The sequence below is a fragment of the Dermochelys coriacea genome, chromosome 7, assembly GCF_009764565.3.
Source record: "Dermochelys coriacea isolate rDerCor1 chromosome 7, rDerCor1.pri.v4, whole genome shotgun sequence".
Classification (NCBI taxonomy): domain Eukaryota; kingdom Metazoa; phylum Chordata; order Testudines; family Dermochelyidae; genus Dermochelys; species Dermochelys coriacea.
In genome coordinates, this window is record NC_050074.1 from 57,169,953 (window position 1) to 57,196,606 (window position 26,654).

The following is a 26,654-nucleotide window of genomic DNA, read 5'->3' on the forward strand; positions in this document are numbered from 1 at the left end:
ACTAGCCATCACCTTCAGTCCCCAACTAAAACCTCTCCAACGCATCATCAAGGATCTACAACCTATCCTGAAGGACAACCCATCACTCTCACAGATCTTGGGAGACAGGCCAGTCCTTGCTTACAGACAGCCCCCCAACCTGAAGCAAATACTCACCAGCAACCACACAACAGAACCACTAACCCAGGAACCTATCCTTGCAACAAAGCCCATTGCCAACTCTGTCCACATATCTATTCAGGGGACACCATCATAGGGACTAATCACATCAGCCACACCATCAGAGGCTCGTTCACCTGCGCATCTACCAATGTGATATATGCCATCATGTGCCAGCAATGCCCCTCTGCCATGTACATTGGTCAAACTGGACAGTCTCTACATAAAAGAATGAATGGACACAAATCAGACGTCAAGAATTATAACATTCAAAAACCAGTTGGAGAACACTTCAATCTCTCCGGTCACTCGATTACAGACCCTTACAGTGTGTATGATAAAACCCATTGTTTCATGTTTTGTGTGTGTGTGTGTGTGTGTGTGCGCATCTTCCCCACTGTATTTTCCACCAAATGCTTCCGATGAAGTGAGCTGTAGCTCAGGAAAGCTTATGCTCAAATAAATTTTAGTCTCTAAGGTGCCACAAGTACTCCTTTTCTTTTTGTGAATACAGACTAACACAGCTGCTACTCTGAAACAATGGTCTAAGACTCTTGGCAGGGCCTAAATACATGCCTTATTGTACCCACGGGAGTAATTCATAAATTCAAAATGACTGAACTTAAACTTGATGGTAACAAACCACAAAATGATTTTTCAACCGGGTGATATTCTGAACAAAAGGAGCTCAACCATGCTTGTAGTCACTTCCCTCCCTTCCCCTGACTCAGCAGACATTTTAGGTTTCAGAGTGACACACAGTGACATTCCTAGAATCACATTTTATAGATTCAGAGGTGAGTTTCAAAAATTATAGAAAGAATCTTTATGAAGAGTAAAAGATTAATCCTACTGAATTTGAATCTGAACCTGCCTGGGTAAAGTAGGGAGTGGGAACGCCAGTTCAGTCCCCTGCCACAGAAACTCTCTCCACCCAAGCAGGACATCATCACAATTCACTATCATTGGCTGAACAGATCCACAATGCTGGACTTTGTCACTAGCTTCTTGTGAATGGAGCAGCCTTTACAGCTGTCAAAGAAGCTTTCATGGTTGTCAACTAAGCCACAAATGATCTGAAAACATACCCAGTTTATGTTGAGAATAGAGTCACACCTGAGACCATTTGAGAACATTACAGGATTATTTGTACATGCTGTTAGAGTCAATTATATAGTTATTTTATGGTATAACACTTAATTTTGTTAAATCCTAGTTACTTAAAAAGTTGACTAATTTGTCTGTGCATTTTATGGCAATTGGTTCATTTCTGTCACTGTACTAAGGAGTTCAAGATCACAGATTTCAGAATAGCAGTCGTGTTAGTCTGTATTCGCAAAAAGAAAAGGAGTGCTTATGGCACCTTAGAGACTAACAAATTTATTTGAGCATAAGCTTTTGTGAGCTACAGCTCACTTCATCGGATGACAATCCAATTAATCACCTCAGGAAACAGAGTTGACTTTTCAAGGTATTTACAGAAGAATAACAATGAACTAGTAAGACATTGGCGTATTGGAGGTGAAGTTCAGTGGAGTTATATCAATATCCTTGGGGTCAATGAGAGGCTTCAAGATAAAGTTCTGCAAAATCGTTGTCAGTAGCAAAAATAGCTTCATCCGAGCCAGACCCTCTCCCACGCAACTCTCTTTCCCTGCAGTGAAAAAGGAATATTGAAGAGATGCTGGAGATCATTCTTTGCAGCATTTTACATGCTGTTTCTATAGATGGAGGATAATGTAAGTCACTCCAAGTTCAGGATGGTAGGAAAGCATTTGGGGCTTAAGAAGTCATTCAAAGATTGTTTTAAGGTCTGAGTTCCATATATTAAGCAATCTTTTTAAATCCAGTTTGGGGAGACAGTTGGAAAGATGTGGGGTTTGAGGAATAGTTTACTCCCCCCTTAACACTTATTAGCTAACTTGCAAAGTGCATAATGTGGTGGTTATTGAGTAACAAGTAAGAAGGTGCAGGCAGGATCATGAGTAGGTGGCTGAAGGAATAATTCATCATGGATTCATTGACACCAGACAGACACCAGAAAAGCATGAAGTTGCCAAGCAGAGCAAAGAGAGGAGTATGTGTAGTGTTCGAAAAGTCACTTCAGACAGCTAGCAGGGAGTAACATGGCTTAAAGGCTGATAGATGTTATACCAGCGTGAGAGCTTCATGGACCACCTGAAAACACTCTGCAGACAGCATGAGCCAGCAGAGTCATCGAGGCAAAGCTAGAAAACAGTCTGGAATCTGAAATAAACATGGATATTTACCTATAGAAAAAAGCATGAAGAAGTCACTCTTCTTGAAGGCACCATTTTCATCCAAGAAATGTTCCGGGTTAAATTGCTCTGGCTTTGGAAATTCCTTCCTGTCATATAGGACTGATTGCAGGACAGGGAATATAGTGGTGCCCTAAATTAGTAAACATATAAACAGAGTTAAAGTGGATACTATCCAAAGCAGAGAAACCTTCAAAATTCAGAGCTGGACACTGGGACCCATCTTGGTTTTTCTTTATTTCCTTGTAGCTCCTGAACTTCATCTTTTCAACCAGAAGGAGAAATATTAAAATTCCATGAGAAGAGTTAATCCCACTGAAGTCCACAGGGAAATCCTGAAATCTCTTCAGAGAGGTTGTTCCTATCTGATCACTATCCTGAATTCAACATCAAAAAGTTTGGGGAGAGTTTGGCTAAGATCCAGAAGTTTCACTTGCACCTCTGAACTGATGCTCTGAAGCATTTGAAGTTTCCTTGTCAATATATGGTATTCATCACACCAACAGTTTCCCCATAATTCATAATGAAGCTAAAAACCCCATGAAATTTTACAGTGAAACTCAGTCAGTAACCCCGCCCCGAGTATGGTGAATTCTGATCATTTTAACACCTCAACAGGTTCAGAGTTTGGCAGAAATTAGAACTGGGTAAAATTTATCAGACAAATACAGTTTATACACCAGAAATGCAGTTTCAGCTGAGCCAAAACTATTTGCAAATTTGACCCAATTAGTTTTGGCTGGGAAGAAGTTTTTCGCTTCAGAAAACACGTATGAGTAGGGGTGTGTGTCTCCCTATAACTTTTAGGCCAGAGGCTAAGGTACTTGGGATGTGAGAAATTCATGTTTGAATCCCCAATCTGGAGCAGCAATTTGAACTCAGATCTCCTCCCCCCATCTAAAATGGGGATCCTAACCTCCAAGCTCTCATATTCCAAGATAGGCTCCTTTCAATCTCTCCTTATGAAGCTGTTCCACTTTTTATTAACATTTTAAATATCCACTGAGCCAGCGAGAATGACTCTATATAGCCTGGTGAGAGAGGCACTCACCTGGGTGGCGGGAGATGTGAATTCAAATCCCTCATCTGAGTCAAGCAGAGGGAAAATTTAAATTGACATTTCTTACCTCCCAGATTTTGGGCCTAATGAAAATAGGAACAGCCTCACCAGGAGGGCTCAAGAACAGAATAACCTAAATGTTGGTGATTAGGGCACTCAGCTGGTAGGGGGAAGACCTGCACTTGAGTTCTTGCTTCACTCAATATTTAAAGTATTGATACAAAACAGAATAGCTTCAGTGAGCGAGATTGAGGACTCACCCCAGCATAGTCTGTAGCTTGGTGCTTAGGATACTCACTGGGGAAATCTGAGTTCAAGTCCTTGCTCCAGAGTGGGGGTGCAAATCTAGGTCTCCCACATCCAGGGAAAGTGCCCTATCCTTTGGGCTAAAGCTTTAAAGAAGGGGGATAAAAGCCACACCAAGATTTCTGAAGTGGACCAGATTTTTCCAACTTGCTGACAAATTGCAAATATTTTCAGAAGCTAAATGAATATATTTTTTCTGATTGGGCTAGGGGGTGGGGGGGCTTGCTGGCTGACCTGAGTTCAGTAACTAGGATCATCCAACTAACAAGAGCCCGACTCAATTTTACAGAAACCTCAGCCTTGAAGCATGGTTTGTTTTGTGGTGTGTATTTATCTGTACTGGTTTGCATTCAATTCCAGTAATGGGTAAAGGTGTGGGGAGCTCTGATCCTTTTTAAACTTATTCATTCATTGCCCATTTGCATGTGCTATTTTGTTTTGATCTGAACGAACAATGTCAAGAAGTTTCCCCAGAAACACCCCCCTTTGGCCTCAAAGAGGGGAATGATTGCACGCATTGGCGTGGTACCAATATCTTAGCTGCGCATCATTGCTAAAGTTAGTCTCAATTCCATATCTTACTGCTAAGCAACTAAATTCTCAAACCCTCTTTTGGATGGAAACCCTAACCTGCAGACTACCAAAGTCTCTTAAGCTGCATACAGAAGCTTGGAAAATTTCAATATAATTGGTACATTCCTGGCAATTATTTAAAACTCCTACCACACAAAAACTGGCCAAACTATTTCTATTGTGAACAACTCAAAATTAAAAAGAGAAAAAGGCAGAAGAACTGGCCCTTTCACAGAAACACCAAGAACTGACCTTGGGGATAATGTATTGTCTGAAATGACAGGTTTCAGAGTAGCAGCCGTGTTAGTCTGTATTCACAAAAAGAAAAGGAGTACTTGTGGCACCTTAGAGACTAACAAATTTATTAGAGCATAAGCTTTCGTGACCTATAGCTCACTTCATCGGATGCATTTTTTCCACCAAATGCATCCGATGAAGTGAGCTGTAGCTCACGAAAGCTTATGCTCTAATAAATTTGTTAGTCTCTAAGGTGCCCCAAGTACTCCTTTTCTTTTTGTCTGAAATGAGTGTCTCTAGTCACAGCACGTGGGGCACCAAGAGGGGCAAGAGAGATGAATCTCTGGATCTCATGGACCACAGCATCTGTATAGGGCATCTGGCTTTGGTATGCCATGGAGGGGCTCCAGTTTTGGCCGATCACACAGTCAATCTCTACGTGAACCTTCTCTGTCATGAAATTAATGAGGTTTAACACCAAGACTAAAGAACAGGATTCGCATAGATTTGCCTAACAGTCTGTTGCTCTGCGCGCAAAACACAAGTTTCAGCAGATGAACATTGGGAATATTAAAAACAAAACAAAACTGTACTTCACAGCTATGACAAAGGGCCAATAATGTAATTACAGGGCAGTGATATTGTTCATACCTGGCTCTGTTACTAACTAGATGCACTGGTGATAATTTTACATTGTGCTCTAAATATCTATTAAGCAAGAGTCCCAAAGCATCTCCCCCTCCCTCAAGGCCCATTTGTTAATCTGAAGTTGTGGAAGCCCACAAGGTGGGAGTTAGCACTGGATACAGCTGGTTTTTTAGCACTGGCAGAGCTTTGATTAAGCCCTTACATGATCCTGTCCTCTACAAGCCCATTAAATCCAAAGACAAAACAACTTTGCCTTCATTCAAGGGGAAGGGGCCTGTTTGAGAGCCCCGGAATGTGAAAGCATCTGTTACCCACAGAACAGACACAGCTGGTCCATGGCAGTGCAGGCTTTTCTTTTACTAACACTGCAGTTAAACACCCACGGCTGGCCATGTCCGCTGACTCAGGAAGGGGGAGAGTCCCAGAGCCTGGGCTCCAGCCCAAGCCCTGTGAGCCAGACCCAGTGGACTCGGGCCAGCCACAGATGTTTAATTGTAATATAGACATGCAGATACACTTCCCTTATCAGAGAACCTGAACACTGATCTGGATTTGAGAGAGGAATTCAATCACAACAGCCCATTCAGCCTTTGGATCCTCTCCTCAGATTACTCGTTCCCATATTGGCATCGTACTGGTGCTTTTTGGATAAGAACTTCTGCCTGGAGGGAATTGGAGTAAAAGTCCCCCAACACATCTTCAATTCACTTCACATGAACTCACAGTCGCACAGGTCACTGCCAACCCAGGCCAGATGTGATCTGGTGATTTAAGGGGGGAGGCTCTGCCTTCATTTACTGATCTATAGAGCCATGCACTCCTCACATCTCACCAAGATTTAATGTGTGTGTGTGTTACCTTCTATTTCTAGGTATTTCATAAGAAGCAGGAGTCCATGTTTCAGGGTGGCACTGGTTGTCCCTGTTCCAGCAAAGAATAAGCCTAATGTTCTTCTTAACAAGCTCTCAGTGGTAAATTCTGACTGGCTGTTCTGTTGCTCCTGCAAAAAGGTTTGGTACAAGTGGTTGATGATTGATTGTAAAAGCATTGGATCCATTGTCACAAGCTAAAGAAGTCTCATTTTCTATCCAAAATGTGATCCACCTGGCATCGTTATACAAATCCTACAGAAATGGGCCATAGTACTGGAGATTACAGCAGCATTATTGCAGTGCTTTGGGCCATTTCTGTTGACTAAGTTGGTTTTACATGAATGAGGTGAGTAGGGCTTCCCCCTTTATATTATAATTTCCTTGTCTCCCTTTAGGGGCTTCTGAAAAGTCACGTATTCTGTTGTTCCTTAACAAATAAATAGCACTGATATGTATAACCCACTCCACAGTAAAGGGGAAGGGCTGCAGCTATCACTTACCTGTTTTACTTTGATGAGGAAAGCATCAATGAAGTCTCGAGGGCAGCTGGGCTCCAGAGACTCTCTTTGCATCTCCACTGTCTTCAGAACAAACTTTCTCAACTCCTCAAAGTGTTTAAAGATTCTCTGGTGAGGCCCCGGAATGTAATCCATGAGAGTTGGGGAAAAAATTGTACAGCTGTAAAGATTGAAAGAAAAACACATCTTGGTTTTCCTGGGCAGAGAAGTTTCCTTCCACCAAATGCATCCGATGAAGTGAGCTGTAGCTCACGAAAGCTTATGCTCTAATAAATTTGTTAGTCTCTAAGGTGCCACGGGTACTCCTTTTCTTTTTGCGAATACAGACTAACACGGCTGCTACTCTGAAACCTGTCAGTATTTACTCAAATGACTTAACTACAGCAGCAGACTCTTCTGTGACACCTTATTTTCTAAATGGATTCTAAAGAACTTTGAAAACTTTACCAACCCACATTACCCAATGCATATATATATTCCAAACAAAAAGTTCAGTGACATTCAGTTACATTAGCTAAAAGACTCTCCATTATTTTCAAAATAAAACCATCCACAATAGACACATCCTGTTCTTGAAAAATCACACTGAGGTGCACTATCTTAACTCTGATTTTCTTAGCAAGTGGTAGCACACTATAGATTTTCAAAGGGAAATTTACTTTAGTCGTGCTGAGGTTGAATTTAAGAGACCCACATTCTCTGCCAATGTAACTCCATTGATTTCAAATGAGTTATGCCAGCAGACAGTTTGACCCTTCATTTGGTACATTTAGTGAGGTTTTTCAGGAAGGGGACATGGAGGTGAGTGGCTGTGAGCTGAAAGTGAAAAGGAGTTTATTTTGGAAGTGAGGAATATGATCACATTCACTATCATGCTGCTTATGTAATAAGGCATGTGACGTGATTAGTGTAGATGTTAATATTTTAACTGGCAACTTCCTTGATTTTTACTGATTAATGTTGACAGTGAATATCCTTAAGCAAACTTAATTCTGAGCTAATGATGATGTGTTCTGTGTGGGAATTTAAATTATACTTAGAAACAAGTTTGAGGCTGGGGTTTGGTAGTAGCTACAGCCTAGCAAGAAGGAGACCATTATGGGAATCTGAAATAACACTTGTTTATGGAAAATTAATAGTTAAAGAAAAATCTCTGTCCCCTCCCCCAGTACAAAGGAGAAGGATAGAATAAACCCCTGAACATCCCACTGTCCAGGGGGAGTGCTGGAGCTTGTTACTTTCCTCTATGAGATTTATTAAAGTCACAAACTTCTTATCTTCCTAGTCAAACCGGTCCCCAAAGATGATGGAGCAGATGACATTGGAGACGGCATGGGTGAGGAAGAGGGTGGGGTCAAAGGGCTGCCCTGGAGCAAAACAAAACTCAAAAAGAGTCAGTTTTAATTCAGTGTTTTCACCCTCAGCATCAGAGTCACTGGCACGAGGACATTGTGGATCTCCAACCACATGGCAAGAGTCAAAGTGGGGCTGACAGCAATATTCCCTGGGGAGGGTGGGTTAGGGCTGCCCCAAACCCCCCTCTTACCTCTTACATGCTAAATTAAACACTTGACACTTTTTTTTCTTCTTGGCAATCAGTTTTCACTCTGTCCGCTCTTCTGTTCTCTGCTGGGCACACTCTGGTTTGACCAGGGGCCATCAGTGCCTCTCTGAGTGACACCTGCCTGTCCGTCTTGGACGCCCATTTCACAGAAAGGATCCCAACCCGTTCACAACAGGATCCTGCTCAGAGGACTCTGCCTGAGCCATCGCTTCTGTTGTTGTAGCATCATCACTAACTCCCAGAGCGCAGCAATCTCCCCTTGGCACTGCCAGCCCAGGCCAGGCAGTGTAAATACACTGTTGTTGTGCTAGGGAAGGAATAAAGGCTCCCAGCACAACAGCAGAGGGGATGGGGCTGCTTTCTGCCCTCAGTGTGCACTAAGCAGGCCCCACAGCTCAGCTAACACAGCTGGAGAGGCTGAATTTCCCACTGGCTCACCAGTGACATCTTAGCTTCCATTTCAGGTTCTTCATTCCTCAAAAGCACAAGGAACACACAGGGCTGGTAACTGAGAGCTAACCTGGGGCTGCAGCATCAGAGGGACCAGCACAACATTCCTGGGAATTATGAGCAACAGTTCACCCCTCTGATTTGAGGCCACAGTGCTCATGGGGAACATCCAGAAGCAGCATTTTCTTCATGCACCAGACCCCTGCTCGTGTCCCTCACCCGTCGATTCTCTTTGACTCATTCCCAACAGCAATAGCTGCCCCTTGGTTCAGGGTGCACAAGTAGCAGCACTAATGTGGTATCAGGGGTGAGGAAGGGGCTCAGTGCATTCTCCTCTCCCACTCACAATTCACCAGATGGGCAGATCCAACTTCAGTTTAGCCCTTAGTGTTGCATTAAATATTGCAAAGAGGCAGGACGGTCTGTGGTTAAGGCAGTGGCCTGGGTCTAAGGAAATCTGGGAACAATTCCCAGCTCTGCTGCAGACATCCCAGGTGAGACCTCGAGCAAGTCACTTCATCTCTCTGTGTCTCAGCTTTCCATTTTTTAAATAAGGGAAACAATCCTGTAATTATTTGGGCTCCTCAGAGCTGGAATATACCAAAGCCCCAAGGTACCAATAGTGCGCCAGTCATACTATGATTCGGAAGCAAGTGCTCTAGGCCTTCAGCAGCTAGGCCTTGTAGGCACTAGCTCTGATGGGGACCCAAAAGCCACTCAGACACAGGGCTCAGGAAAAGGGAATGGGGTCAGGGCTGGCAGCAAAGGGTGCAGATACCCTGGTACAGAGGTTTAAACAGTTACAGTTCCCAGTGAGGCCTAACAGTTGCTGTTTGGCCCTGGGGCAGTCTAGGCGAGAGTCAGGGTCCTTCAGGTCTCGTGCCTGGCGCACCCTCTCCAGGGCAGTCTCTGTTCAAGCCAATAGGAGCTTTCAGGTTTCCAGCCCAGGCTTCGTTAGTGTCTCTCATTGGGCCCCTATGCACTGGCTCCCTGCCCAGCTCCTGCTGCTCCCCCATTGACTAGGGTTGCTGACTTTCTAATCTCACAAAACCGAACATCCCTGCCCCAAGGCTCCACCCCTGCTGGCTCTAACCCTCTCCCTCCGTCACTCATTCTTCCCCACCCTCACTCATTTTCACTAGGCTGGGGCAGGGGGTTGGGGTGTGGGAGGTGTGAGGACTCTGGCTGGGGGTGCAGGCTCTGGGGTTGAGCTGGGAATGAGGGGTTTGGGGTGCAGGAGGGTGGGGAGGATGTGGGAAGGGGTTCGGGGGTCCCGGTGGCCTTTACCATGGCTCCCAGGAAGCAGCCACCAGGTCCTCGTGGCCCCTAGGTGCATGGGTGGCCAGGGAGGGTCTGCGTGCTGCCCTCACTCCTAGTGCCGGCTCCTACTTTTAATGGCCTCGTCAGCACCAGACGCCAGGGTCCCTTTTCGACAGGGTGTTCTGGTCGAAAACCGGACACCTGGCAACCCTACCAGTGACCTGCCCCCCACTGTAATGTCTGGCAGCTTGTTCCACACAGGACTTTGTCCACAGTTCCTGGGGGTTCCTCTCTGCATACAGCCTCTCCGCAGCACCTCGCTTGCCATGTGGCTGCTGCTTTCTAACATAGCCTGACCACTTCCTGGTTCAGGATCTCTCCCCCTACCTGACCAGGGGAAAAGGAAGTGTCAAGTGCAGTTGGGACGTGGCCAATGGCACTTGTAGTTCCCTGCTTAGCAGACTCATCATACTGCCCTCCTCTCTGAGGAAGGATGCATCCTTGCACATAGTGCTAGTCCATGTGGCAGTCTTGGTGCCAGCAGGGGGCTCTGTGCTCTTCCTGTGGCCTCAGATTCTCCTGTATCACTGGGTCCTTTCTGTTTTGCTCACTCATTGGCTTGCCTCAGCCCAGACTACAGAATTTGCTCCCTGGTACTGTTACAGGTTCACCTCCCACTGTTGGTGATTCTCTTTGTTGTCCATTTCAGTTCCTTCTGATAAAGCCACACGTGGCTATGCCATATGGTGGTTTGCCGCCACTCAATGAGACACATGCTAGTGTTCTCCCTGGTCTGGTCCTCTCCAGTGCTCTGGGAATCAACCTTTCAGCTGACTGTGGCTTTCTCAATCATTGCCTCAGCTCTGCTGTGGCAAGTTGATCATATCTTCAGTTCAGTAAGGACCCAAGTAGGTTTTAGCCTGTTGTAATGTAGCACAAAACTGTTTCCACTGAGGACAGTGGATTGTATCCAAAATACCTTTGACATCTGGCTGACCAGCCTGTATGAGCCCCTGTACTTTTGCTGCAACTTAGCATTCAAACTCTTTTCCTTCTGTGGACCCAAACCAGTTCACCCTCCTGGTATATCTGAGCAGTCCCCCTTAAATCTTAGGGCTCCTTCTGTCTCTAGGTGGCCCTGGTGAGGCTTTATTGCTTGGACAGCAGTGCTGAGGATGTCTGTCAAGTGCTAGGTACTCTGTGGGATTAGTATACTCATCTGTCATGGCTACCCCATCCAGCAATTCTGCTAGGAGGGTGGTCACATGCCCAAACATCACATTATATGGTGTGTATCCCAGGGACAACTGCACATTAGTCCTGTAGGTCATCATGAGCTAGAGAAAGAAAACTGTCCCAGTTCTGTTGACTGGCATCTACAACATAGCTACAAATGTACAGTTCAGATGCTCCACCTGGCAGAGACCTGGGTGTGGCTTGTCATGCCTACTGCTCAGAGCAGGAGTTGGTAGCCAGGATTAGGAGACTAGGAGTCCAGAGTCAGACCCAGAGGTCAGGTGCCAGAGCCAAAGTCAAGAATTGGAGCCAAAGGTCAGAGCCAGGTTACTTGGAATGAGGCAAGGCAGGAGCATGAGCTATCACAACCATGGGCAAATGCTTTGAGCAGCCACCAAAGTGTTGCTGCAGCTGGGTTTAAGAGCTAGTTCGCTGTCTCGTCCCACTGGTTAGGTGGTGTAGCTAATCAGGCAGCCTATCACAGGCCAGCTGCCCTCATTAGGTTGCCTAGAGACCAACTCTGAGGCAGCCCCTGATTCCTGACACCAACAGCCCATCTGAACGTGGGTGGTAAGGTGTAGTACAGGTCTTATTTATCTCAAGGAGGTCACACACCCCTTAGAATAAGAATGATTCAAAATTTTTGCCATTGGTCAGTATGCAAGGAGTGAGGTTAGTAACCATTTGTGCTTCTCGATCAAGCAGTGGATGAGCCTCTGCCCACTCAGAGAAGTAGCCTGCTATCACAAGGGCATACTGACTGACTCTCCCAGAATAACCATAGCTACCATTTCCAGAGCGTGGCTTGTCTGTCATAGGTGCTCTGGGTGTAGGATGATCGGTCTTATGAGTCCCACAAGTATAACAAGACATACATGGTCCCTAAGTGACCTGTACCATCCAGGCCAATAGCATCAACTTCAAACCCTTTGGCTAAGCTTCTCCATCCCCAAATGTCCCTGTAAGGGAGTCAGCACCTGCCTCTCACGAGTGCTCCCTTTTCTCTGGCCAATATGCCTGCGATCATAATCTTTTTTCAGGGCAGCAGGCAGCCCCTCTCGCAGGCAGCCCCCTTTGCTTGGTTTGTTGGGTGTGAGCCTGCTTTTGTTCTTATCTCAGGGTGGCACCTGCCTCTCATAACCGCCCTCCTTGCAAGCACTGTCCAGGCTCAGTCTCCTGGACAGAGCAACAGCATTCATGTACTGTTACCCTGGATGGTGCCTTATCTGGTACTGGAACTGGGCCAGCTGTTACAGCCACCAGTGCAATTGTCCTTGGGAACCATGGAAATTATAAAGCCCCCGGAGGGAACAATGATCTCTTCTTCACAGGAATTCTTTCCACCACAGGAAGTGGCAAACATACTTTATGAAGGTCACCACAGTCAGCAACTCTGCATTAGCCATGGAGTAGGTCTGCTCTGCTTTGTTCAGCATCCTGCTGATGCATGCAATTACTCTTTCCTTGTCTCCATATGGTTGAGTCAAGACAGCACCAATACCAGCTTCATTGCCATCTGTGTCTAGAATGGATGGTAGCTGGGGATCTCAGTAGGCCCATATTGTTACAGACATGAGCCTCCACTTTTGTTCCAGAAAGGCTTCTTGGCAGGACTAGTCCATTCAAACATCCACCTCATCTCTTGAGCAGTGGCTGTGCAATTGTGGCAAAACAAATAATGACTGTCCAGTAGTATGAAACCAGGCCAATGAAACACAGCTCCTCAGTGAGAGAACTTGGCACTGACCAGGACTGGATGGCTTCACCACCACCATCCCTTGAGATCATATGCCCCAGGTAATTTACTTTGTCACCGAAAAAAATTGCATTTTGCTGAATTCACCTTTAAGTTGGCTTGGCGCAGCCTCTCCAGCACAGTTCCCAACTTCTGCAGGTGCTTCTCAAATGACCTCCCAGTGATGATGTCATCAGAATACACCAAACAAGAGGTTTCCTGCATGTCTGCCAGGATGGTATCCATATAGTCCCCTGCTTAGCAGATCCATCACACTTTCTTCCTCCACTTTTTATTTTTCATGTCTATTTCAAATGTATGCTGCTTGCAGTACAGAACAGTCCTTCCTATCTGTTAGTATAGCATACACACAATAAAGCCCCAATCTTGGGATCTGTACTCACTACTGGAATATAAATAGTAATAATTAGTGGGTCACTTATAAAGCACTATCCATTTACACAGTGGTTACCAATCATTCCTGTGGGAACCCATCATTATAGAATGTAGGTGCCAAATTTGTATCAGACATGTAGCAGAGATGAAAATGAAAAAAAGCAAACTCTAGGCCTGGGTGTCTCATTAATGCAGCAGACTGAAGATAAATGGATCCACTCTAACCTGGTTCACTGTCTTAGCTTCTGCAAACTCAAGACAAACATTTTCCATTTGCTCACTGGCCATAGATCAGTGGGTAGAAAACATGGGGAACAACAGCCAGAAAAGGTCATCTTTAGATCTTTGCCCACATACTTTTGTATTGTGCAGTTAAAGGCTTTAGTTAGAAAAGGTTTGAACCAAGCAGTTAATATCATGAAAAACAGAAAGACTTTAACTGACTCTTCAATTCTAATTTCCAACAGACATAAAGTTGATCCTGACCGTGAGTGTTTTTGAGCCTTTCCACCAGGAAATGGGCTTCCTCCAGGATTCGCTCTTCAGTGCTATTCTTCCCCATCCCCAAATTCTTCAAGGTGATGAGGGTAAATTGGCATAGCCACTTCCACGGCACCCCATTGTCAAAAGAAATACCTGAAAAAGGGAAGAGAATGGGAAAGAAAGGAGGGAGGGGCCAGACTTTCAAACCCATCCAAACATTGTTTATTCAAAGTTTCATAGGAACATAAGATTGGAAGGGACCTTCCGGGCCACTGAGTCCAGTCCCCTGCTATAGCAGTCAATGCTGTCATACAGTCCTGTTTGTAAACTTTTGAGTTTATGACCTTGAACTCAAATTTTATTTGTATCTGTGTTCTGCTTGGGAGACTGTGTTACATAGTCATCACTCCGTATTTTATCTGCTTGATGTGTTTATTAACCACAATATCCTACACATTAAATTCATTGCAGTTTCACAGCAATTATGAGGAAGAAAAATAATTCAATTCATTACTGTCATGGGGTGCAGCTGGGCCCCTCTAGCTTCTGCTCCTGCTCTGCAGACAAATAAGCCAGAGACCTCTGCATTGGTGTAATCAGGGTGCTCTTTATTTACAGGTTATTTTCCCACCACCTTGTCGCTACAAACAGCTTCAGTCTTGCAGCCAGCAACGATGAGCTCCCACTCCCACTCCCTCTATTCTCTGGCTCCTCCCTTTCCTTCACCTCTTGGCTCCCTTCCTGCCAGCCTTTATGTAGCCCCTAGCTAATGAGGCCGGTTAGCTGTTCCCCGTTTGCCACTCAGGCCTGGGCTTACTCAGCCAGTTCCAATTCCCCTTTCTTGGTTGGAGCGGGTATGACAGAGGCCTGGCTCAGAGTTTCTTAACCAGTACCCTGTCACAATTAACATGTCCAATACCTGTAGTTTGTTCTCTAACAGAGCATGGCCCATCACAGTAATGAGAATTCTTCCTGTCACAGTAATTAGAGCAAAGTATGTGTACTGGCACAAACTAAAAATAAGAAGTAAACTGGGAAACACATTAGTTTACCAAATTTTAACTATTAGGGCTAAAATTTTTCTCTGTGTGTGTCTCAGGTTGAACGTTTTTTGAATATTTCAGCCAAAGTGTTCAGCCATTTCCACGAACAAGGTTAGGGGAAAATATGTTGTTCTGCCCATGTTAAAAAACGCTGGGACTTTTTTTTGAGATACTCTAGCACCCCATTTGTCAGAGCTGGGATTTGAAATTTGGCTAGGGACTGGCCTTTGTGTCAATGTGTGACTTTGCCATCCCCATGAAAATCTACCCAAATGTCACTAAGTTATAAGCCCTTGAAAAATCACATTTCACACATTGTCAGTAGAGACTTAGAGTTTAGTGACTAAAGTCTCCAAAGATACTGTCATCACTGGACATACACCAGCACCACTCAGCTCCTAGTGGAGGTTCACATGTAAAGATGACAACCTACTACTGTTATCGGTTACTCCATTAGCTCAAGTGGCAGAAATCTGTGCAGTGGATCTAAAGGTTCCAGCCCTGCTGGTGACTCATGTAGATGTCAATATGATGCCACATAACGGAATTTTTGTTTTTCAGTTTGCTATTTTAAAAACCTAGGGAATTACATACCAAAAACTATGTTAAAAAAAATTAAGGTTTGCACATACTCAGTAGAGACCTTAGGATTTAGTGCAGGGGAGGGCAAACTAGGGCCCACAGGCCGGATCCGGCCTGTCAAGGCTTTCAATCCGGCCCACAAGATTGCCAGCCCCATGTCGCTGCGGGGCTAAGGCAGGGTCCCTGCCTGCCCTAGCCCCGTACCGCTCCTGGAAGCGGCCGGCACCATGTCCCTGCGGCTCCTGGGAGAGGGAGTGGCAGAGGGCTCCGTGCGCTGCCCTCATCTGCAGGCACTGCCTCCTGCATCTCCCATTGGCTGGGAACGGGGAACCATGGCCAATTGGAGCTTCACGGGTGGTACCCATAGGCAAGGGCAGCGCGTGGCAGAGCTGCCTGCCCCACTCCACCCCCAGGAGCCACTGCCAGACATGTTGACCACTTCCAGGAGTGGCGTAGGGCCAGGGCAGGCAGGGAGGCTGCCTTAGCCCTGCTGCATGCTGCTGCCACTCAAGGTAAGTGGCACCGGGCTGGAGACCGCACCCTGAACCCTTCCTGCACCCCACACCACAACCCCCTGCCCTGAGCCCCCTAACCCTCTACCTTGAGTCCCCTCCCGCACTCAGCACCCCCTCCTACACCCCAACTCCCTGTCCCTGCCCTACATTCATGCCCCAGAAACAATTTCCCCATCCAGATGTGGCCCTCAGGCCAAAAAGTTTGCCCACCCCTGGTTTAGTGGCTAACATAACATAACATTCTGACCTCTCAGCTCCTAGTGTGGAGCATTCTATGCATGCACCATGTTCACAGAGCAACTGAGCATGCTCTATTCCAGGACTAGAGGGGAAAGCCAGACTGTACCTCTAATTGCAGCTGGGAGTGGGGGGTCAAGGAGACTGGGACTAAGAGCCGGGGGAGGGAGAGAAGTCTGGGTCTGATTGGGCCAGAAGACTGGGACAGGGACCTGGGAAACAGGAGGGATTGGGACCTAGTTGGAGGGATGGAAGGAGAACTCACTCAGATCAGATGAGAAACTGATGTTTACAACACTAATGTTGGAATGTCTTTTCCCTATAGGTTGGTATATCAGTGATCTCAACTTATTATCATAAACTTCCATTCGTTACCATGGCCTCTTGTGATTAGGTATCACATTTGTTATTTTTGTCCAAACTGGTTATTTCAATTCTTTCCAAGTTCCAAGTTGTAGTGTACCTGTTTAAGTTTAAAAGGGTCTGAATTTAGGAAAGCCCCTATGCCAATCTGCTTTAACACATCCTCTAAGTTAAAGGTCACAGCCACACATGAACCTTATGCTTTAGCTCATCACAGTCTATCTAGGTGAAAGGTCCCAAACATATGTATACTAACTTTGCCTTAGCTCAACATACAGGATGTGTCCTGCAGGTCTCTTGTGTTGCAGACAAAATATACTCTAATATAGACCTATAAATCTATTATAATAAAACAAATAATCAAACCCATAAGAAAAGATATATAGGTAGCCAAGCAAGCAGGCTAGCCTAAGATGTATCTCATGTACCTGTTATGTACGTCAGTTCATCGCCAGGACACTTCTGTGGTTGAAATATTTACCTGAGTTCAGAACTTCCCTTTAAACTCTATTTTCAGCTCCCTGAATACTTGGGGTTTTCTGTTGTGCCCTTTATCTGTGCAAAGTTTATCTGTTCAAAGTTCATAGGCCTCAAGCCTTACATTAACTTGCTGAAGCTAATGTCTTACAGGATATAGGCCTGTAGGTTTCTTGCATTACTGCTGAATATAATGCAAAGCAGAATATAATGCAAAGCAGTGAATATAACAAAGGCAAACTAGCCCACTGGGCTACAACTTGGGGCTCTCAGTTTTTTGAGATTCTTTGGCTGTGAGGGAGTAATAACTAGGGGAACACCAAGATGTCCTCTTTCGGAAAGTGGTTTGTTTCATTCATGCATTACAGTTACAATGCCTGAGAAAAAACCCACTTGTGTAATTACTTTATTACACATTAAAAACTATGTTAAAAGAAAGCAGGCCACAAAGTCAAGTCCTTGAACGTAAGGAAATGCAGAATTAAGGTGACCCGTGTGACTTTAAATCTGCTGTCTTGTGGCAGAATTATTAACTTCCTCATGGGCTTTTTTTATGGAGTTAATCACTGTAGCACATGAGTGATTCACAAATATTTATTAATTTATCTTCACGAAACCCTTGGGAGGTGAGGGGGTATTATCATCCCCATTTTACAGCTCAGGAACTGAGGCAGAGAGATTAAGGTTAAAAAAATGTCCACTAATTTTGGGTCTCCCATTTGAGATGCCCAGGACCTGATTTTTTTGGAGGACTCAGCTTTATGGATGTTCAAAGCACAGCTATTGACTTGAGTTGCTGTGGGGGTGCTCAACACTCCAGGGGCTCAAGTTGGGCACCCAGAAAATGAGGAACACATGGATAGTGACTACCTGAAAAAAATTTGGTTGAAGGGACCTGTCTAGTAGCATCACATAGGAATGCGGTGGCAGGTAGAAGGATAGTAACCAGTTTTCCGAGGCAGCATTCTACAGCACGTTCATGAGACCATCCTTTTTCTTCCTGCAGTTCTCTTCCTCATTCACGGCACTTCTCCCAGCTTTTGCAACAAATAAGGCACAGACAACAGACTCCTCCACTACAGTACCCCGATTCATTGACAAATCAGGTTCATCCTCTGCTCTGACTGAGGCAGGGCACCCTGTAGAAAAAATAATGTGTGTCTCATAGACTTCATGACTGCATCATAAAGGCACAGGATACGGTTGCCGCCACAATCTTAATTCTGGCATTTCCTAACTTTTGAGTGCTTCACTTTGCAATGTTAATGTTGTTTTAAAGTAGTTTTTTGTGTGTAATTTCCTAGCATTTTCAAAAAGCAAAAATTCCATCATCTGGCCTCATATTGACTCCCGCATCGTTCATCACCAAGGTTGGAATCTTTAGCTGCCTGGCACAGACCTCTGCCCCTTGAACTAATGGAGGAACTGATACTAATGGTGGGTTGTCCTTTTCTGTATGGAACAGTGGTAGATGGAGATGAGATATAGACTTTGCCAGTAGGTTTCACAGATATTTGTTGACAGTAGACAAGCAGTGAGTCTCAGGAATGTCGGGTTCCATTCCAGGCTCTAAGAGGAGTGCTCTCTACTAGTTACAGACCCTTCTGCCTGTTCCCCCCAAGCTTGACTACTTTTTCCCTGTCCCCTCCAATCTATATCCCTGTCCCCAGTCCTTTCTTGTCCCACTCTGGCTCCTCTTCTCAGTCCCATTCTCCTTGCCTTCCTTACTCATATTTCTCATCCCAGCCCCAGTCTCCTTGCCCAGATAATCCTATTTCTCCCCTCTGGGCTCCCTGTCCAAGGCCCAGGCTCCCCACTGCCCTCATTCTAACTCATCTCATTCTCCCTACCCCCAGAGCCAATCTCCTTGTCCAGTCAGTCCCAATTGCCCCCTCTGGCTTCTCATCATTCCCATCCAATCCAGTTTCCTTCTCCTAGTCTCCCCCTTCACTGACTCTTTTCCCAGTTTCTTTGCCAAGCCAGTCCCAGTTCTCCCCCTGCACCCTGGCTCCTTGTCAGAGAGGTTGCCCATCTTTCCTTTTCCCCCTTGCACTGATACACGGTCCCAGTCTCCTTGCACAGCACCCGCTCATCCCCCAGTTTCTCATCTGATCTGAGTGAGTTCTCCTTCCATCCCTCCAACTAGGTCCCAATCCCTTCTGTTTCCCAGGTCCCTGTCCCAGTCTTCTGGCCCAATCAGACCCAGACTTCTCTCCCTCCCCCGGCTCTTAGTCCCAGTCTCCTTGACCCCCCCCCCCCAGCTGCAATTAGAGGTACAGTCTGGCTTTCCCCTCTAGTCCTGGAATAGAGCATGCTCAGTTGCTCTGTGAACATGGTGCATGCATAGAATGCTCCACACTAGGAGCTGAGAGGTCAGAATGTTATGTTATGTTAGCCACTAAACCAGGGGTGGGCAAACTTTTTGGCCTGAGGGCCACATCTGGATGGGGAAATTGTTTCTGGGGCATGAATGTAGGGCAGGGACAGGGAATTGGGGTGTAGGAGGGGGTGCTGAGTGCAGGAGGGGACTCAAGGTAGAGGGTTAGGGGGCTCAGGGCAGGGGGTTGTGGTGTGGGGTGCAGGAAGGGTTCAGGGTGCAGTCTCCAGCCCGGTGCCACTTACCTTGAGTGGCAGCAGCATGCAGCAGGGCTAAGGCAGCCTCCCTGCCTGCCCTGGCCCTACGCCACTCCTGGAAGTGGTCAACATGTCTGGCAGTGGCTCCTGGGGGTGGAGTGGGGCAGGCAGCTCTGCCACGCGCTGCCCTTGCCTATGGGTACCACCCGTGAAGCTCCAATTGGCCATGGTTCCCCGTTCCCAGCCAATGGGAGATGCAGGAGGCAGTGCCTGCAGATGAGGGCAGCGCACGGAGCCCTCTGCCACTCCCTCTCCCAGGAGCCGCAGGGACATGGTGCCGGCCGCTTCCAGGAGCGGTACGGGGCTAGGGCAGGCAGGGACCCTGCCTTAGCCCCGCAGCGACATGGGGCTGGCAATCTTGTGGGCCGGATTGAAAGCCTTGACAGGCCGGATCCAGCCTGTGGGCCCTAGTTTGCCCTCCCTTGCACTAAATCCTAAGGTCTCTACTGAGTATGTGCAAACCTTAATTTTTTTTAACATAGTTTTTGGTATGTAATTCCCTAGGTTTTTAAAATAGCAAACTGAAAAACAAAAATTCCGTTATGTGGCATCATATTGACATCTACATGGGTCACCAGCAGGGCTGGAACCTTTAGATCCACTGCACAGACTTCTGCCACTTGAGCTAATGGAGTAACCGATAACAGTAGTAGGTTGTCATCTTTACATGTGAACCTCCACTAGGAGCTGAGTGGTGCTGGTGTATGTCCAGTGATGACAGTATCTTTGGAGACTTTAGTCACTAAACTCTAAGTCTCTACTGACAATGTGTGAAATGTGATTTTTCAAGGGCTTATAACTTAGTGACATTTGGGTAGATTTTCATGGGGATGGCAAAGTCACACATTGACACAAAGGCCAGTCCCTAGCCAAATTTCAAATCCCAGCTCTGACAAATGGGGTGCTAGAGTATCTCAAAAAAAAGTCCCAGCATTTTTTAACATGGGCAGAACAACATATTTTCCCCTAACCTTGTTCGTGGAAATGGCTGAACACTTTGGCTGAAATATTCAAAAAACGTTCAACCTGAGACACACACAGAGAAAAATTTTAGCCCTAATAGTTAAAATTTGGTAAACTAATGTGTTTCCCAGTTTACTTCTTATTTTTAGTTTGTGCCAGTACACATACTTTGCTCTAATTACTGTGACAGGAAGAATTCTCATTACTGTGATGGGCCATGCTCTGTTAGAGAACAAACTACAGGTATTGGACATGTTAATTTTGACAGGGTACTGGTTAAGAAACTCTGAGCCAGGCCTCTGTCATACCCGCTCCAACCAAGAAAGGGGAATTGGAACTGGCTGAGTAAGCCCAGGCCTGAGTGGCAAACGGGGAACAGCTAACCGGCCTCATTAGCTAGGGGCTACATAAAGGCTGGCAGGAAGGGAGCCAAGGGGAGAAGGAAAGGGAGGAGCCAGAGAATAGAGGGAGTGGGAGCTCATCGCTGCTGGCTGCAAGACTACATTCTGTAGTATCTCTATCTACCTTACTGAGATGGGGTGTTTGTGACAGTACTAAATGTATTAATAAACTATATTTGTAAATATAAAAGAGTTCCTAGTGTGTGAGTGTTGCAACTGTGCACATCAGGGTTCCCAACTGTATAATAATTTTAATAATTCTGGGCCTGATCTTGGGAGGAAGAACCTGGCAACCCTCAAAGTGATAACTGGGAATTCTTAAGTAATCTATATAATTAATACATAATCTAAAAATCAGGCAACAAAGTGAAACAATAATAAAAATAATCCTCCACCGCTCCTGGGATGTACCTCGTCTAGTGAGGACAGCCAGTGGCACAGCTACAACAGCGCAAGTGGTGCAGTCACCAGGGCCCAGGACTTTATGGGAGCCCAACCGGATGGAGCAGTGCTTCAGCACAGCACCTGGAGCATGGGGTCGGATGGAGGAGCAGCTGGGCCAGCTCTGAGTTGCACTGCAACTGGGCATTCAGGTTTGGACTGGCTGCCCTTTGTCATGTAGGAGGAGTAGCCAGCCCAAACCTGAGTGGTGTTGCAACCCTGTGCACCAAGTCACGACCCCACTCATCACTCCTGTTGGATTCAGGCCATGTGAGTGTGGGGTGGGAGATGGGCACCACTGGGCAGCCAGGATTGGGAGGAGCCACCCTAGCCTGGGATGGCAGTGGAGTGCTGAACTGCGGGGGCACCGGTGAGTGGCCAGGAAGGTCTCGGGGCAGTAGGTGAAGGGCTGGAGGGCCAGTCGTTGAGCTGCTATAGGGTGAGTGAGGAGCGTCCGTGAGCTGCAGGATAAGGGATTAAGGGCAAGTGGAGTGAGATGTGAGGGATGTGGGGGGAAATAGGGGATTTTGGGGGTGATGAGATGAGTTGTAGGCTGGGATGTTAGGTGGGCAGTGAGGGAAGTTGGATGCTATGGCCTGTTATTGGAAAAAGGGCATCCTAATCTATTCTTGGACCAGGACCCTCTGGGGCCTTGTTACACCACTGAGCAGGGAAAGAAGGAGATAGGAATTCATGATTTGTTCCGACCCTCTTGGCCTCTCCAGCTCTGGTCTCCTGGCTGTATTCTGGCCCTTCTTTTGTGCAATGGCCTAGTTACTGCCTCTCACTCACCTTTAGTGAGATGTTACGACCTATTCATGTCAGGGAGCTAGTGGAGTAACAGGGAATGGACCAATCTTTGCTACTGTTCTCAATGAAACTCTAGCTGCTTCCCCTTTTGACTTCTCAGTTGTGTTCTCCACATACAGCAAACATCAGCTCTATATGCTGATGTTACTGGAAATTTACCTTTTTTGTCAGGCAACCTTTCAAATACTGGCATACGCCCTCTTTCACTGAAGTCGTCCCCTTGATCAATCAACGCGTCCTTCACAACCTCATGTCCATACAGCACCACAACCCGTTCTGAGCCCAAATATATCGTGAAAATTGGGCTGTACTTTGCACTGAGCTGTCAAAGTTAACACACAAAGCCAGCACGTTTTAACATAAATCCACTTAATTAAGAATAAGAATGTAAGCAGATCAAATTACAAATTAATGAAAGACCTCATATGCGGCTAAGATAATACCAGTCAGAGTTTACTATTCTGACTTGGGAATTGCCTGACTTTTGCTTCACGTTCTAATCTTGATGTTCTGTTAACACTGTTTCAGAGTAGCAGCCGTGTTAGTATGTATTCGCAAAAAGAAAAGGAGTACTTGTGGCACCTTAGAGACTAACAAATTTATTAGAGCATAAGCTTTCATGAGCTACAGCTCACTTCATCCGATGAAGTGAGCTGTAGCTCACGAAAGCTTATGCTCTAATAAATTTGTTAGTCTCTAAGGTGCCACAAGTACTCCTTTTCTTTTTGTTAACACTGTGTTTTTCCTAGAGAGATATAGTGAGTGTGAAAGAAGGGTCATTCTATCTGTGTTATATAATTATCTCATACTGCTAGCAGTTGCGGGTCCTTTCATTTGTGAGCTCTAGCAATTTGCATTATTTAAGTAATGACAATTCAGTTCTACTCTGAAAAATGACTGTGTACAAATGACACTTCTAATGCCACAGAACTTCTGCCTCCATTTATTCATAGTAACATCCGCTGACTTTATAATGACAAAACAGTTTTTCCTTATTCCTGTCAGCCCTGCAAAACCAGAGAGAGAGAGAGAGAGAGAGAGAGAGAGAGAGTGAGTGGAGTGAGATTCTGGTTCCTCTTTTACATTATCAATAGACTTACTGCCTAATTTCCAATCCCTTACACCTGTGCAAATCAACCACAAAGGGATTACATATCATAGAATCACAGAATATCAGGGTTGGAAGGGATCTCAGGAGGTCATCTAGTCCAACTCCCTGCTCAAAGCAGGACCAATCCCAACTAAATCATCTCATATCTGTAACTCTTTAGGGTAGGATTCAATGAGAATGAGGTTGAACAGATGTAACTGGGGGCAGAGTTTCTCCTGTTTAACTTTTATTATTTGCGATGGTGAACAAGAAGGAAAGAAATCAATGTGGCCATCAGGTCCCAGGCTGTGAATTGCCATTTGCATGTGAGATGATTGATAATTATAGTGAAACAATAGCATGGAGCAGAACAAGGCCATTTTTTCAAAGCTGACCTGCAGTTGACACCTTACCATCCCCTTGTGAAGCAGGCAAATATTATTACAACAATTTTTACAGATGGGGAAATTGAGGCAGAGAGCACTTAGGTGACTTACTTGGATGCACACATGGGCTACATCTGCACTTGGGGCCAGGGGTTTGATTCCCAACTCGAGCAGACCTACTCTCATTGAGCTAGCTCACTAAGAACAGTAGGCTAGCCATAGTAGCACTGCGAGTGGCACGGGCTAGCTGCTCCGAGTACATACCCAAGAGGTACAAGTAGATTTATGCTTCGGGTTGCTAGCCCATGCTTGCACAGCTATTACTATTTTTAGCACACTAGCCTGATGGCATATGTCCGTACATATGAGATGGGAAACAGACCCCTAGCTCCAAGTGTAAATGGAGCCAGAGTCTGTTGTAGAGGTAGGAATAAAAAACAGGTCTGACTGCTGTTTCTTGACAGAACTCACTACTAGACCACTCCCCCAACAGTGTGATTGTCTATACAGATTGCAATGAAGCTGGGTAGGTATATTCTGGCTTACCTGTGACTGAGACACCTATATTAAAAGGCATATGTTAACATGAACAGTATATATCTAGCATTCAAGATTGATTGTTTTTGTGGGGAAAAAAATTAAGACTGAACTTTGAGGAGCTAAGTGACATGGGATTGCCACCGTGTAAACGCCAGACATTTCACAGAGTTCTGCCTGAGCTAGGCTCTACTTAACCTCCACCTACAACCAAACAATGGATGAGAAAAAAGCACTTTTACCTCATGGACTGATTGGGGCAAGTTCTTCATATTCAGCTGCAGCGCATTTCCTATGATGGGAAAAGCAACAGGTCCAGGCGGCAGCTTCCCACTTCCAGACATCTTTTTCCATGCTGAAAGGAAAAGAAGGCAAGAGATGCACATTGCCAGGAAAATAGTTGTTGCTCCCAGAGGCTCCATTACAGAGTGTAGCAATTATTCTGGGTTCTAGCAGGGAGTTGACTGGTATTTCAGAATCCACACTTTATATATTGTACGGTGGAACAGAGCATGCAAGCCAATAGCCTATCTCAATTCCTCTTGGTAAACTAGATTAGTCACTGTCCAGCAAAAGATACCTGATATCAAAATAGGAATTATCTCCTTTGAAACTTTATTTGTATAGCATGTGTGTTTGCCCCTCAAATCTTTGTTTCCCAGGTATTTGTCCAAAGAGGTCAAAAGTTAATCATAAAGTGAATCTTTCCAAAGCTGTCCAGACTTCCATGGACTTCTCTAGTTTTGATAAATATTGCATGGAAGCATGCTGTTAGCTGCAATATTACATACTTACACTGACAAAAAACTTGGTTAACACATTGTTAAGGTTGTCCCAAAGTATACTGTTGTACTGTTGTAGGATATGTAATATTTAGAATGTATATTTAGATGTCAGAACATGTGAAAAGATGCCAACTTGTCTGGCAAGTAAAGAGAACAGCCAGGTGAAAAAGCTGAGCTAGCAACTTCATCAGGTGGCCACCTGCATCAGAAGTTTGATCAGGAAAACAACCGAGTTAACAAACTAATCATAGTGTTAGGCAGAAAGATGGCTACACAATATATAAAGAATAGCTTTGTAACAATGTATGTAAAGCAGACACCTGAAAATGGGGGTGCACTTGCATTTAACCCTATGCTATGCCCTATTTCATGGACTGATCACTCACTGAAGCAGCAAATAAATGACATACTTTCTTCAGCTCAAGAGCCGGTCTGTGAACCTATGCAGGCTGGATAGTGGGGAAAAGAACCAGTGAACAATTGTGTCCTTCTAGAACACTGAGTTCAGCGAAACTTAAACTTCTCAAAAACCTGGCACTGAAGAGTGAAGGTATTTTAAATGCAAACTTGTGAAAACCAGGTAATTTTGAGTTAAGGTATCACCCACAAAATCGTAACTGCCTCCCTGGGGCTGGGAATCTTCTGTATTCACTCCAGCTGCAGTCACTGAGGTGGGGACTAACTGTATGGAATAGTAAAAAGAAAAGGAGTACTTGTGGCACCTTAGAGACTAACAAATTTATTAGAGCATAAGCTTTCGTGAGCTACAGCTCACTTCATCGAATGCATTTGGTGGAAAATACAGAGATTGGGGGGCTGTAGGCTGTAGTAGGTGACTTCTGGGTACTCTTCTGGCTGAGTCACCTACTACAGGACAGGCCCAACAAAGAAAATAACAGAACGCCACTAGCCATCACCTTCAGTCCCCAACTAAAACCTCTCCAACGCATCATCAAGGATCTACAACCTATCCTGAAGGACGACCCATCACTCTCACAGATCTTGGGAGACAGGCCAGTCCTTGCTTACAGACAGCCCCCCAACCTGAAGCAAATACTCACCAGCAACCACACACCACACAACAGAACCATTAACCCAGGAACCTATCCTTGCAACAAAGCCCGTTGCCAACTCTGTCCACATATCTATTCAGGGGATACCATCATAGGGCCTAATCACATCAGCCACACTATCAGAGGCTCGTTTACCTGCGCATCTACCAATGTGATATATGCCATCATGTGCCAGCAATGCCCCTCTGCCATGTACATTGGCCAAACTGGACAGTCTCTACGTAAAAGAATGAATGGACACAAATCAGACGTCAAGAATTATAACATTCAAAAACCAGTGGGAGAACACTTCAATCTCTCTGGTCACTCGATCACAGACCTAAGAGTGGCTATACTTCAACAAAAAAGCTTCAAAAACAGACTCCAACGAGAGACTGCTGAATTGGAATTCATTTGCAAACTGGATACAATTTACTTAGGCTTGAATAGAGACTGGGAATGGATGAGTCGTTACACAAAGTAAAACTATTTCCCCATGGTATTCCTCCCCCCCCATCCCACCCCCCACTGTTCCTCTGATATTCTTGTTAACTGCTGGAAT

At 45.5% G+C, this 26,654-nt stretch overlaps 1 pseudogene; it reads right to left on the bottom strand.

Annotated features, from left to right (window-relative positions):
- Positions 1–1,634: 1,634 nt before the first annotated feature.
- On the bottom strand, positions 1,635–24,677 carry LOC119858531 (annotated as a pseudogene).
- Between the last annotated feature and the right edge of the window lie 1,977 nt (positions 24,678–26,654).